This window comes from Eptesicus fuscus, chromosome 19 (genome assembly GCF_027574615.1).
Source record: "Eptesicus fuscus isolate TK198812 chromosome 19, DD_ASM_mEF_20220401, whole genome shotgun sequence".
Lineage (NCBI taxonomy): Eukaryota > Metazoa > Chordata > Mammalia > Chiroptera > Vespertilionidae > Eptesicus > Eptesicus fuscus.
The window spans coordinates 14419889-14432587 of record NC_072491.1 but is presented as its reverse complement, the minus strand read 5'-3'; the positions used below and the strand labels follow the sequence as shown (position 1 = coordinate 14432587).

Genomic DNA, 12699 nt, shown 5'->3' with positions numbered 1-12699 from the left:
TTGGATAATTGGTCCAATTAAGATGTTAGGATAATTAGACCAATTATCCAATTGACCTCATTAGACCAATTAGCCTAATAACTTAATTGGACCAATTTGACTAATGGATCAATTAGCATAACAACTTAATTGGACCAATTATCCAATTGACTTCATTGGACCAATTAGCATAATGACTTAATTGGACCAATTAACCAATTGAGTTAATTGGACCAAGTAGCCTAATGACTTAATTGGACCAAGTAGCCTAATGACTTAATTGGACCAATTATCCAAATGATCTAATTGGACCTATTAGCCTAATAACTTAATTAGGCTAGTTGGTCCAATTAAGTCATTAGGCTAATAGATCCAATCAAGTTGAACCAATTAAATAAGATCTAGCTAAGTGGATTACATCTAGATTATCCAATTAAATCACATATAGCTAACTGGATTAAATTTGATTCGATGGGATCAAGCATTTCAAATTCTAAGGCTAACACAGGCCAAATAAACAAGCTTTAAGTTTATGTGGGCCACAAAACAACAAAAGCTTCAATTTTCATAGAAACGTGGGTTTATTTTGACAGGAACATGCTGAATACAAAGGGCTGAAATAAGTGAGTCATCATTAACATAAAAAAATAGAAATTTTAATAAAAATGAATATATTTTCTTGAACATTAACTTACCAGACACTGAATAACTGCACAAATTCCTAAGTGTAATGCAAATAAACCTATTCTTCTTGTTCTCAGAAAGCAAAATATTTCCTGTTGCGCACACCAAACAAGTCAGTACAGACTAATGACGTGGCAATCGGCTGCTAAAATATTCACTGCTAGTATTTGTGGAGAGATATGGTACACCTGTGCATAAGGCGTGTAAGGGAAATGAATGCAACACGATTATAGTAATCAGTCATTAGTGAATGTTGTAGGTTATTAATAATTATGTATAACAGGATATTGTAAAAATTAAGTTACGAAATTTTTGTTAAAACGTTTCTTACATACCGTTATATTGGCTGGGCCACAAAAAAATTTTGTGGACTGCATATGGCCCGTGGGCAGTGAGTTTGACATGCTTGATTTAAAATATACTAGAGGCCTGGTGCATGAAAATTCATGCACTTGAGGAGGTCCCCTCAGCCCAGTCTGTGCCCTCTTGCAGTCTGGGACCCCTCGGGGGACATCCCTCTCGCAGTCTGGGAGCCCTCGCTCCTTACTGCCTGCCTGCTCACTGCTCCTTACCGCTCGGCTTGCTGCTCTTTAGCACTGCCTGGGAGGCAAGAGAGGCTTCCCCCACCACCCCTGCACTCGCCAGCTGTGAGCCCGGCTTCTGGCTGAGCGGCGCTCCCCCTGTGGGAGCACACTGACCACCAGGGGGCAGCTCCTGATTGAGCATCTGCCCCCTGGTGGTCAGTGCGCATCATAGCAACTGGTCATTCCGCTGTTCAGTCGATTTGCATATTAGCCTTTTATTATACAGGATAATTCAAAGGCATTAAGTTTATTTACGGTGTTGCATAAATACTATCCATTTTCACAACTTGTTCATCATCCCAAATGGACACAATGCACTTACTAAAACATCTCCCTGTTAACCTCTATTCTACTTTCTGTCCTTATGAACTTGCCTATTGTAAGTACATCATACAAGTGGAATCATATATATGTCCTTTTGTGTTTGGTTAATTTCAGTAAGCATCATGTTTTCCAGGCTCATCCATGTTAGGGCATGGATCAGGACTTCTTTCCTTTTTATGACTGATAATATCTCACAATTTGTTCATCCATTCACTTTTTTTTTTTGTAATCCTCACCCAAGGAAATTTCCCCCATTGATTCTCTTAGAGAGAGTAGAAAGGAGAGAGGGAGGGGGAGAGAGAGCCAAAAACATCAATGTGAGAAAGACACATCGATTGAACCTGCAACCCAGCTATGTGTCCTTGACCGGGAATCAAACCCGAGACCCTTTGGTGTTCGGACCGACTCTCTAACCACTGAGTGACACTGGACAGGGCCATCCATTCACTCTTTTTTAAAATATATATATATATTTTTTATTGATTTCAGAAAGGAAGGAAGAGGGAGAGAGAGATAGAAACATCAGTGATGAGGGAAAATCATTGATTGCTGCCTCCTGCTCGCCCACAATCCGGGCATGTACCCTGACAGGGAATCAAACCACGGCCTCCTGGTTCATAGGTCAATGCTCAGTCACTGAGCCTCGCCGGCTGGGTTCTACTCACTTTTTGATAGGCATTTGAGTTGTTCCACCTTTTGGCTACTGTGAATAATGCTGCTGATTCTTGAACAATAGTGTGCAAGAATCTGAGTCCTTGTTTTAATTCTTTTGGGTATATATCGAGATGTAGAATTGCTGTATCCTTTGGTAATTCTATGCTCGACTTTTTGAGGAATTGCCCAACTGTTTTCCACAACAACTGCTCCAGTTTACATGCACACAGGGCTTCCACTTTCCCCATATCCTTGCTAACACTTGTTGTTTTGTTTTGCTTTGCTTGTGTTAATAACCATTCTAATGGGTTTCGTGTAGTCCTTAATTACATTTCCCTGGTAACAGGGAGCACCTTTTCATGTGTTTATTGGCTATTTGTATATCTTCTTTAGAGAAATGTCTATCCAAATCCCTTTGCTCCTTTTTGAGTTGAGTTTTTTTCTTTTTCTTCTTCTTTTCAAATTTCTTTCTTGTTGAGTTGTAGGAGCTCCCTTTATATTCTGGATTTTAATCCCTTATCAGATATATGACTTGCAAATACACTTTGGCGTCATTTTAAAACCCCATCCCAAAGAAAGTCGCAGTGTTATCATCAATAGCCATCCAAGTGGTATCGGCCTGCCTATCGAACGCTAACGTGAAACACTTGTTGCCAGCTGGGAGACTAGCTTCCTTCCTGTCAGCGCCTCGGAAATGGGGGCAAGCCACCAACAGGTGGCAAGAATGGGAGCCCCACGGGGTCTGGGCACACGGGGGAGAACAGCCAGAGCGGGGGTCCTGTTTCAGAAACATGGAGGGTCGAGGGAATAGACCCTGGCTTCTCCCTCCTCCTGCCCCACAGCCATGCATATTGACTGGGAAAGCCTCTTCTCAGTCTTCCTCCCAAGTGGCCCGCCCTCCTCCCCCAGCTTCACTTGCTGAATTTGTCACCCTGTCTCCTCCTGATCCGGTTCCCCCACAGGGAGTCAAGCAGTTATTTCAGGCCAGGCTTTCTTTTCACTTTGTTTCTAGGGCCTCATTCATCTGAGCTGACCATGGAGCTGGCAGTAAGATGGCTGACAGCCCACATCTCTCCAAGACAGGGCTGTGGTTAAAGACATGGGCTCAGGCCTCCGGTGTAGTGCCATGTTTGAGCTCAGTCGTCGAAGCTGTGTTTGAATCCTGGATCCCCTCTTTCTGAGCCCTGTGATCTTGGGAAACCACTTCCCTGAGCCTCATTTTTCTCGTTTGCCATTGGGGAATCATCAGAGGGCTGTGGTAAGGATTAGATGAGATCGTTCCTGGAATGCCTAGACCAGGGATAGCATGGTGTACGGGCTTAATAAGCTATTATTGTCGTCGCTCGCTCCCAAGTTCTTCTGGACTTCTGGAATTGGCACGCCCCTGTGAGTGACCCCAAACATGCTATGATTTTCTGCTCGGTGCCTTTCCCGGGTTGCTGACTGCATGCTCCACAAATAGACAATGATGCCGCCCCAGGTGTCCCGATAACATTAGAAACTGAATCACGGTGCCCAGATACAAAGCAAGCAAAGAGGGTGTCCCAGAGAAAGGTGGGTCACTCAGAGCCACCCTGTGGAGCATGGACAACACTATGTGATATTTTCCTTGACTGCCTCAAACAGCATCACACCCACCTGGGAACATGATGCAATTTTAGTGTTGCAGTCAAGGTCCAGTGTTGGCGGTGATAATGCCACCAGGCGTTAGACTGGTGAGGTCAGACCAGACCTCAGTTCAGCAACCTCGGTTCTTGAGTTCTGGCTAAGAAAGAATTCAGAGCCAAGACTCAAACCATAAGAGAAAGTTTATTTAGAAAGTCACAAAGTGCCTGTTTGATTCTCAGTCAGGGGGCGGGGCGTGCAGGAGGCAGCTGATGGATGTTTCTCTCTCATCAATGTTACTATCTCTATCCCTCTCTCTTCCTCTCTCTCTCAAAATCAATTTAAAAATATACAGAAAGTCACAGAGGTAGAAGAAGTGAACTGGAGAAGACATGGGCTCAGGAGACGAGTTGCAGAGGCAAAAGAAGGGACCCCTGGCGCTTAGGAGAGAAGGTAAAGGTATGCACCTGGGGAAAGAGGAGGGGGGTGGGAAGGGCGTGGGCGTACTCTTGATAGGGAGAAGGCACTGGGTCCTCTGTCCTAAGGGCTTTTAAGGGCGACTATTTTAGGGGCGCTCTCAGGGAAGGATCTCAGTAGAATATTCATCAGCTTTCCAGGTGTGTCCTTTCGGGGTCATGGTCTCTACTGATTGGTCACGCTAGGGCAAGGGGTCATTAGTCAATGCAGCTGGTCCTGATGTCAGCCATGGATCGGGCGTTCCTTGTCTGGTTTTGCTGCTTTTCTAGGCCTGTAGCTGAAACACAGCTGAGGCCTAGATGTTATCCCTGGGGCTAGTGCATAAGGGAGTGGTTTTACAAGGGCCTCCTTGGAAGTTGCTTGAGACCACTCTTTGGCCCCTTGTTCCTCCTCTAAGGGGGGGGGGGGGGTCAACTGCATGAGAGCGCTCTGAAAGGTCAGGGGGTGTAAACCGCATGACCAGCAATATGCTAAGGGAGGAAAGATTGCCCTGGGGGCAAAGTCCTTGTTTTCCCAGTTTTGCCCCTGGCTAGGCACCTGGGGCTTCCCACCCTGGTGACCTTCTGTTCCTGGCCCATCAGCCTTGGTCTGATCTTGTCTAACTGCCTGCCATACAGCATGGCAGCAGCAACCCAGCCATGGATAGATAGGTCTGGCCTGCCCAGGAAGGGATGCATGAAGGAACACCCTGACTCAGTCCAGAATCACTATGGCAGAGCAGCTAAGAGCATGGGAACTAGCGTTCGGCAGTACTACTCATCAGCTGTGTGACAGAGGCAAGTAGCTTACCCTCTCTGGGCCCCAACTATTTATCGCCCGTAAAATGGGAGATTTTAGTACTACCCACTTCATACTATTTTATGTGGATAAAAAGAGTTCATGTGTGCACAGGACATAGAGCAGGGCCTGGCATTTGGTAAGCACGCTCTTAAAAAATGCACGTAATGTTCTGGATTCATCACGAATCACGAAAGACACAGTCATGGAAGAGAAACGTAACCATCAAGGAGAAACACACGGAGAGAATGACCCGAGACCCACCAAGCAACATGCTTGGCTGTGCAGGGAGGAAGAAGATAGCTGGGTGCCAGGCCTTGGTGTTGGTACTTAACTGGCATAGTTCCAACTGGCATAGTTCCGTCGCTATCACACAGAGACACCTGCACCCAGCGGGGCGGGGCAGGAAGCTGAGGTGAGGAAGGAGAAAGAACCCTCACTGGGGCTCTTCTGGGGAAGCACGCTGGGGAGGAGCGCTCATTTCATTCAAAACATCTTAGTAGACATCTCATGACTTAAGCAACATCAGCTTCGTCATTATTACTACTATTATTTTGCCTCAACAAAATACACTGAAATAAATTTACATTGAAATAAATCCTAACACCCTTCCGTGGCTCTCCACACCTCTGCAACTTCCACATTCGTTAGTGTCAGGCAGTGGCTAAGGTGCTGCCTTTTTATACTTCTGCCAAATGAACTCAAGACGAACCGTGAACCTCCTGAGTCTGGAGCCTGGCCGGCGTGGCTCAGTGGTTGAGTGTCGACCTGCGAATCAGGAGGTTCACGGTTCGATTCCTGGTCAGGGCACATGCCTGGGTTGCGGGCTCGATTCCCAGTGTGGGGTGTGCAGGAGGCAGCCGATCAATGATTCTCTCTCATCATTGATGTTTCTATTTCTTTATCTCCATCTCTCTTCCTCTCTGAAATCAATTTAAAAAAAATTTTTTTTTAATGAAAAGAGTCTGGAGGCTTGAGCTAGAACTAAATGTTAAAGATTTATTCACCGGTTTTAGCCTTTGCAAACTGGGAACACAACTAGGCAGAAAAACTAGACGTGTGTCAGAGAAGAGAAGGTAAGAGTTCTTATACTAAAAAGTACATTTTGAGAATTACCAGTCCTGTATTTTTAGCCCTAGGACTGACCAGGATGGCTATCAGCCAGACATCATGAGGTCTGAATAATGGGTATCAGGTGGATGTCAGGTAGCCTGGATGAGTGAGTCTTTGGAGGGGAGGGAGAGGGGCTGTAATCAGAGGGTTATCTGGAGGTCTGGATATCCAGGAATTGACCCAGGACTGAAAAGTTAACAAAGCTAAGTTTCCAGTCTAGTTAGGACAAGAATAGTCTTTTCTCAGCCCCAATCTCAATAATGTTAATGACTTTAGAGCTTGGCTAAAGTGACCCCATTTTATATATTCCTTAGCTTTACCCTTTCCTCATGTCTAAACGGGCACGCAGGGTCTGCTGTTAGTGTCCCCCTCGGTGTCCCAGGAACACCCCCTCCCCCCTCCGCTCCCCTCCCCCCCGACACACACTGGGGTTTCCAGGAGGCAATCTATCAATTCTCAGGTTTCAAACCCCTTTGGGTTTGGCATTTGGCAACGGCTCCCTTCCTGGCTCAGCTGGCATTTCCTGGCACCCACTCTCCTTAAATTCATCGGCGGGGGGAGAAATAGCAGTGTCGCGTGGCCCTTAAAAGCACAGGACCAGATGAGAGTTCAAACGGGTACTGACTGGCTGTGTGAATTTGGGTAAATGACTCCACCTCTCAGAGCCTCAGTTTCCCCCGCATGGGAACCACCTGCCCTCCCCAGCGAGGTGGTGAGGATTACCAGAGATAAGGGAGCAGCGCTTAGCACATACCTGGCTGCCTGAGTGCTAGATAACTGGGAGCTATTATTAGCTGGCATCTGATAGCTCAGCCAGGCCCTGCAGCTGCTCTTTTGAGTCCCCACCCAGACTCCCTCCTCCCTCCCAGTCGCCAGGGTTGAGGAGTAGGATAATTACGAACGTGTAAAAAACTGGGTGGGGCACAGGTATCTTTAAAATCACAAACCAGTTTGCGACAAACTATTTCGGTGGGCAGATAGTAGGGCACCATTTGCCCCAGGCTGATGGCTGCTGTTTTAATCATTTGGATTGGGGGCGGCAGTGGGGAACCATGACTGGGTCCCAGATGCGGGGCTCTGTTGTTGGCTGACCTAGGAAGCCACCCACAGGAAGGGGGAGGTCACGTCCCTCTCTGTTCTCCTTGTTCCCACTGGAGTCCTTGCGAGGGCTGCGGACAATTGAGCCACAAGTAGGAGGTACCAGGATTTGTTGCTGGCACCAAGGAAACCAGACTCTAAGCGGCTCGTGATACTCGCTCTTTCGAAACAAAACAAAACACACAACAGCCAACCCAGGCGTCTCTGGCCGGTATGAAGCAGAATGCTGACCTCTGGAGCAAGGTCACAGAAACAGTTGCTATCAGGAGTGAAGTATTCCGTGACTTTTTATAAAGCTGGAAGGAGCTCTACTTGTCTTCCAATCAGAAAACAAACACAAAACAAAGAGATCTTGGGTCCTCCGGTTCAACGGAAAGCAGTCTTTATCTCTCTGAGGTTCATTAATGTCAAATGAAGGACATGAAGAGGTCAAAAGTGCCCATGTTTATCTCTTAGCTAAACCCAGGCTTTCCCTGCTTACAGCAAGGTTCTAGGCCAGGCTCAGGTGAGTCAGGGCCTTGTCCGAGGAGTTCCCTCTCTCGGCTGCCCTTTGGGTCCACGAGCCTGCAAGGATCCTCTTTTGGGGACCAGGAAGCGATGAGTTCCAGCCTCCCAGCTTCATGACAGCTGATGTAATGTGGCCAAGTGGACTGCATCGCGCGTCCCTTGTTGCATTTGGAATCCAAACCGGAGCTTTCTGCTGAATGAGAGGCGACAAGAGTGAAAGGGAATGGAGGGAACTGAGAGAAAAAAACAACAACAAAATTCCTTGTGGCATTTCTAAGTGCGGCTGTAATTAAACACACAACTATAGTATCTGCTCTAAAAGCAAAACTTGTTTGGAGGGTATTGGGGGTCCTGATTAACCTTCCCTGGAAATCTCCTAAGAGAGTCCCAATGTCCAGCCCAGCAGGGAACCCCAGAGTGCCCACAGCCACAACCCCTAGGCACCTTCTTTGTGAGGTGGGTGAGTAGGAACGTCTCCCCACGGAGGGGCTGGGCTGCATCCTAGCATGTCCGACCTTGAGGGGAAACTCAAAACCCTCTAAGTACACAGGGAAGCAGAGCCTGGAAATACCCTGGGGCTTCACATGGGTGAGTCTCTCCCCAGCTTTGGAATTGGAGGGGAGGCCCGGGGCTGTGGGAAACCCCTCCCTGCCCAAGAGGGGAAAGGCTTTTCTCCCTTTACACCCGGGAGCTTAGACAGAAGTGATTTTAGTTGATCTGTGTGTTTTTGTTTTTCTGTGTGTGCACCTGGAAGGCTGTTGTGATTGTGATGGAGGTTTCTTTCTTTGCAGTTAGACAAAGGCATAGAAGAGTGATGGGCAACCTTTTGAGCTTGGTGTGTCAAACTTCGCCAAAAAACTGAGCATAACTCAGGTAGTGTGTCACTTTGAGGAAAAAACATTATTTCGCAAATGTTTCATCCTCAGGAGCAGCAACTGTTTCATCCTCGGCATGCGGCTGCCTCAGCGGCCGCGTGTCATCAGAAATAGCTACGCCTGTCAGTGCTGACATGCGTGTCATAGGTTCGCCATCACTGGCATAGAAGAACTCCAATGTCGGCTCAGAGGACCAAACATGAACTTCGATCCTTGAAGGATTCCTGGAATACTGCTTAGGGGAGCAGAGAATCCCCACTCATCCCCAGCGTGTTTGATCCTTGCTGCCCGGCCCTTCTACACATGCCAAATAGACAACATGTGCTAACCCAGGAAGCGGAAGGTCTTGTGAAATTCAAGCAGAAAATGGTCTGAAGGCGGCTGACAGGGAACAGGAAAGGCAGCGAGGCCCAGAGAGGCCTTGGTGAATCACACCCACAGTGGCTCGCAGTTTTGCCTGCAGGCACTGAGCCCAAGCTGTGAAGTGATTATCCTGTGTGAATATGTAAATAGGAAATTGCACTGACACCCATTTTACAATCAGAGGCAGTGTAGGAGAGTGGCCCAGGGCTCAGTTCCCAGAGCCACACAGCCAGGTTCAAATCCTGACTCCATCACTACCCGGCCATGTGACCTTCAGCGAACTACCTACCTATCCCAGGCCTCGGTGTCCTCTTCTGTGATTGGGGAAAATAATAGTACCTGGAGGTGCTGTGAAAAGTAAGTGAAATAAGCCCAGCCAGCGTGGCTCAGAGGTTGCCGTTGACCTATGAACCTAGAGGTCATGGTTCAATTCCCAGTCAGGGCACATGCCCAGATTGCGGGCTCGATCCCCATTGTGGGGCGTGCAGGAGGCAGCCGATCAATGACTCTCATCATTGATGTTTCTATCTCTCTCCCCCTTTCCTTTCCTCTCTGAAATCAATTTATAAAATTGAGATAAGAGTGGCAACGTGCTCAGGGCAGTGCTGCGCGCGCGCACACACACACACACACACACACACAGAGTAAAGTATGTGTTTTATCATTATAACCTTGTTTACCCAGCTGGGAGGACATGGAGCCAGGATTAGACCCAAGTCATCTGGCCACCAAGGCCTCTGGTTGTGCAGGTGGATTCTAGGAAACAAGGAGCTGCTGACAAAGCCCTGGAAGCAAAGCATGGCCTTGCTGCTCCTGCTTCGGGTGCCTCCTGCTCAGGCAGGTCTGGGTTTTTCCTTTCACCCAGAGGCTGAGCCGCAGCTCTGACTCCCTCTGACACATCCATCAGCAGCAAGCCACAAGCAGACAGACAAAACCTGTGAGCGCCATCTGTCCCTGCAGTGGCCAGTTTTTTGATGCAAAATGTTCCTCCGATTCTGGGAGGCCTCCCCTGTACCTTTCAGGCCTGGTGTCCTGCCAGGCACTGTGCTTGAGGCGGCCTCATTCTCCAGGCCTGGCCTCTCGGGCACCACTCTTTTCCATGAACAATTCAATGAGCTCTTTCTTCAGCCCAGCCATGCATCACCGAGGCACGACATGGGCTTGGCTCACCACCGCCGAGCAGAGGGACTTCTGGACTCCAATGCCCAGTTGAGTTGGCTGCCCTCCCTGCTGAGGGCTGCTCTTTCTCGGGTATTCCCCTGGCTTATACCCTCACCCTGGTAACTATTCCCAAGGGACTTCAGTGATTGTTGCTAAAGCAACTTCCCACCCCTACACTGACACACACACACACACACACACACACACACACACACACACACACACACCATTGTCAAACAGGGCCCCTAAGCTCAGGGAAATAGGCCAGAATTCGAGCCCGTGTCCTGCTCAGTGGAGAGGCTCATGGGACATGAAGAAACTGCCACCCCAAATCTCCGCTGAGCAGGCTTCTAGCCCAGGAATCTGTCCATTGCAGGCGTTCCTTCAGGTTATATTTAGCCTAAACCTCTGCTCCAGGTTGCCAGGACACACCTAGTTTACACCTGTTATTCTTTATTTATTTTTTAATTTATTTTTTTGTTTTGTTAATCCTTACCCGAGGATCTTTTTCCATTGACTTTTAGAGAGTGGAAGGGAGGGGGAGAGACAGAGAGACACATGCATGTGAGAGAGACACATCGATTGGTTGCCTCCTGCACATGCCCAACCGGGGCCAGGATCGAGCCTGCAGCCAAGGTATGTGCCCGTGACCGGAATCAAACCTGGGACCCTTCAGTCTGCGGGCTCTATCCACTGAGCCAAACCAGCTAGGGCTACACCTGTTATTCTGACATAATTGTTACCGGGTCCCTTTCCTTCTCTAAGTGTCTTGATTTGAGCCTAAACTATCTGGTCCTAGTTTTAGTACAATCTCTCTCTGTGTTAAAATGCAGCGAGGGAGGGAGAAGGAGGGAAAAAGATGCAACATGGACCTTAAGTACTTGCCTTTGCTAGGCCAAGGTACAGAAGAGTACTTAGGGGACTTGGAGAAATGGCTCTAGGTTTGTTCACCCGGTGGTGAGGAGGGAGTGCAAAGGAGTGGAGGGGAGAGGCTTCAGATCAACTGGGCTTAAGAAAACACCTGCAGCTTCCTCACCTCCCTTGCCAACCCTGGTCTGGTCAGGTGCCACCTTCTGTGCTTTCTTACCTCCCCTGGGTTTCCTCCAGGATGGCAATTGTCTGTTGATCTGCCAGATTCTCCTCTAGACCACAGGTTTCCTAGGGGCAAGAACATGTTGTTCAGCTTTCTATCCCCAGTGTCTAATCCTACGTTTGTTACGTAGCACGCACCCATTAAAAATTTTCCCTGAATAAATGAATCTGAGACGCAATCTCTTAAACCAGTGGTCGGCAAACTCATTAGTCAACAGAGCCAAAAATCAACAGTACAACGATTTGAAATTTCTTTTGAGAGCCAAATTTTTTAAACTTCTTCTAATGCCACTTCTTCAAAATAGACTCGCCCAGGCCGTGGTATTTTGTGGAAGAGCCACACTCAAGGGGCCAAAGAGCCGCATGTGGCTCGCGAGCCGCAGTTTGCCAACCACTGTCTTAAACAAAGGGACATCCTAGCTTTCCAAGGTGATTGTGGGGCTTAGAGATATTTATGTAAACTGTTTATTTAACACATGCTCCTTGCCCCCCCCCAAAAAAGTATAGACTTTCATTAGATAATAACTCACATGCTATGTTATTATTAGTCGTGCAATCAACCTAACAGCAGTCCCACTGAAACGAAGCGGGAAGACTGGAACTGGGCCTCCCAGAGGGTTGCCATCTATTGTGACATACCTTTCCTTCTCTAGGCCGCCTCTCAAGTTCAACTGCAACTGGGCTCCGCTACAAGGACTTGATGGAATGGAAGGGGAAGCACACAAGGTAACTTGTTCCACAACTCATTTAGGGTCATCAGCTCTTCGACAATAAGGCCATTAAGTAAAATGAATGGGGGTGTAGGGGGGAAGAACCAGGTGTTTGGGAAGGGTGTACATACAACATTGTTGGTCACAGAAAGTGGGGTGAGGAGAAAGGGGGCAGAGCAAATATGAAAGAAGGGTGCTCCAAGGGCACCTTCATCGCTTTGCAGTACTGTGCAGGACCGAGGTGACAGCTCCATTTACGGGCGTCCTCACAGAGTCCTATGCAGCGGGGCATTATTACCCCTTTCGCTGGAGAACACTGAGGGGAGCGGTCGGATAACTCACCACTGAGCACTGAAATGCACCCCAGACCTGCCTGGGCCAGAGCTTCCACACAGTCTTCCCAGCTCGCCACCCTCCTGGGGTAGGGAAAGCAAGAAAGATCTGGAATGAGGTAGCCCGATTTCCATTTCCTGACCCAAGCTACAAGAGGTTGGATGCCGCTGGGCTCACCCCCCCGTCCCCCTCCCGAGCACAGGGCCTGGTCTCCAATAGGCTCCCAGCCAACATCGAATGAAGCCAATGAGAACCGAGTTCAGGTAAGCTCTTGCTGGGCCATGGCAGTAAGGCAGACAAATACCCAAACTGGAATTATCATTGGCATCATTCCTGGATACTCTTTGTTTGCTTCTTACACAA

At 48.2% G+C, this 12699-nt stretch overlaps 1 long non-coding RNA gene across 1 annotated transcript; it reads right to left on the bottom strand.

Annotated features, from left to right (window-relative positions):
- Window positions 1-7581: 7581 nt before the first annotated feature.
- Window positions 7582-12036, bottom strand: LOC129147269 (uncharacterized). The gene is made up of 3 exons (XR_008554646.1): window positions 11933-12036; window positions 11289-11359; window positions 7582-7995 (listed from the first exon to the last, which is right to left on the bottom strand). It is a non-coding gene; the product is annotated as an uncharacterized LOC129147269 (long non-coding RNA).
- Between the last annotated feature and the right edge of the window lie 663 nt (window positions 12037-12699).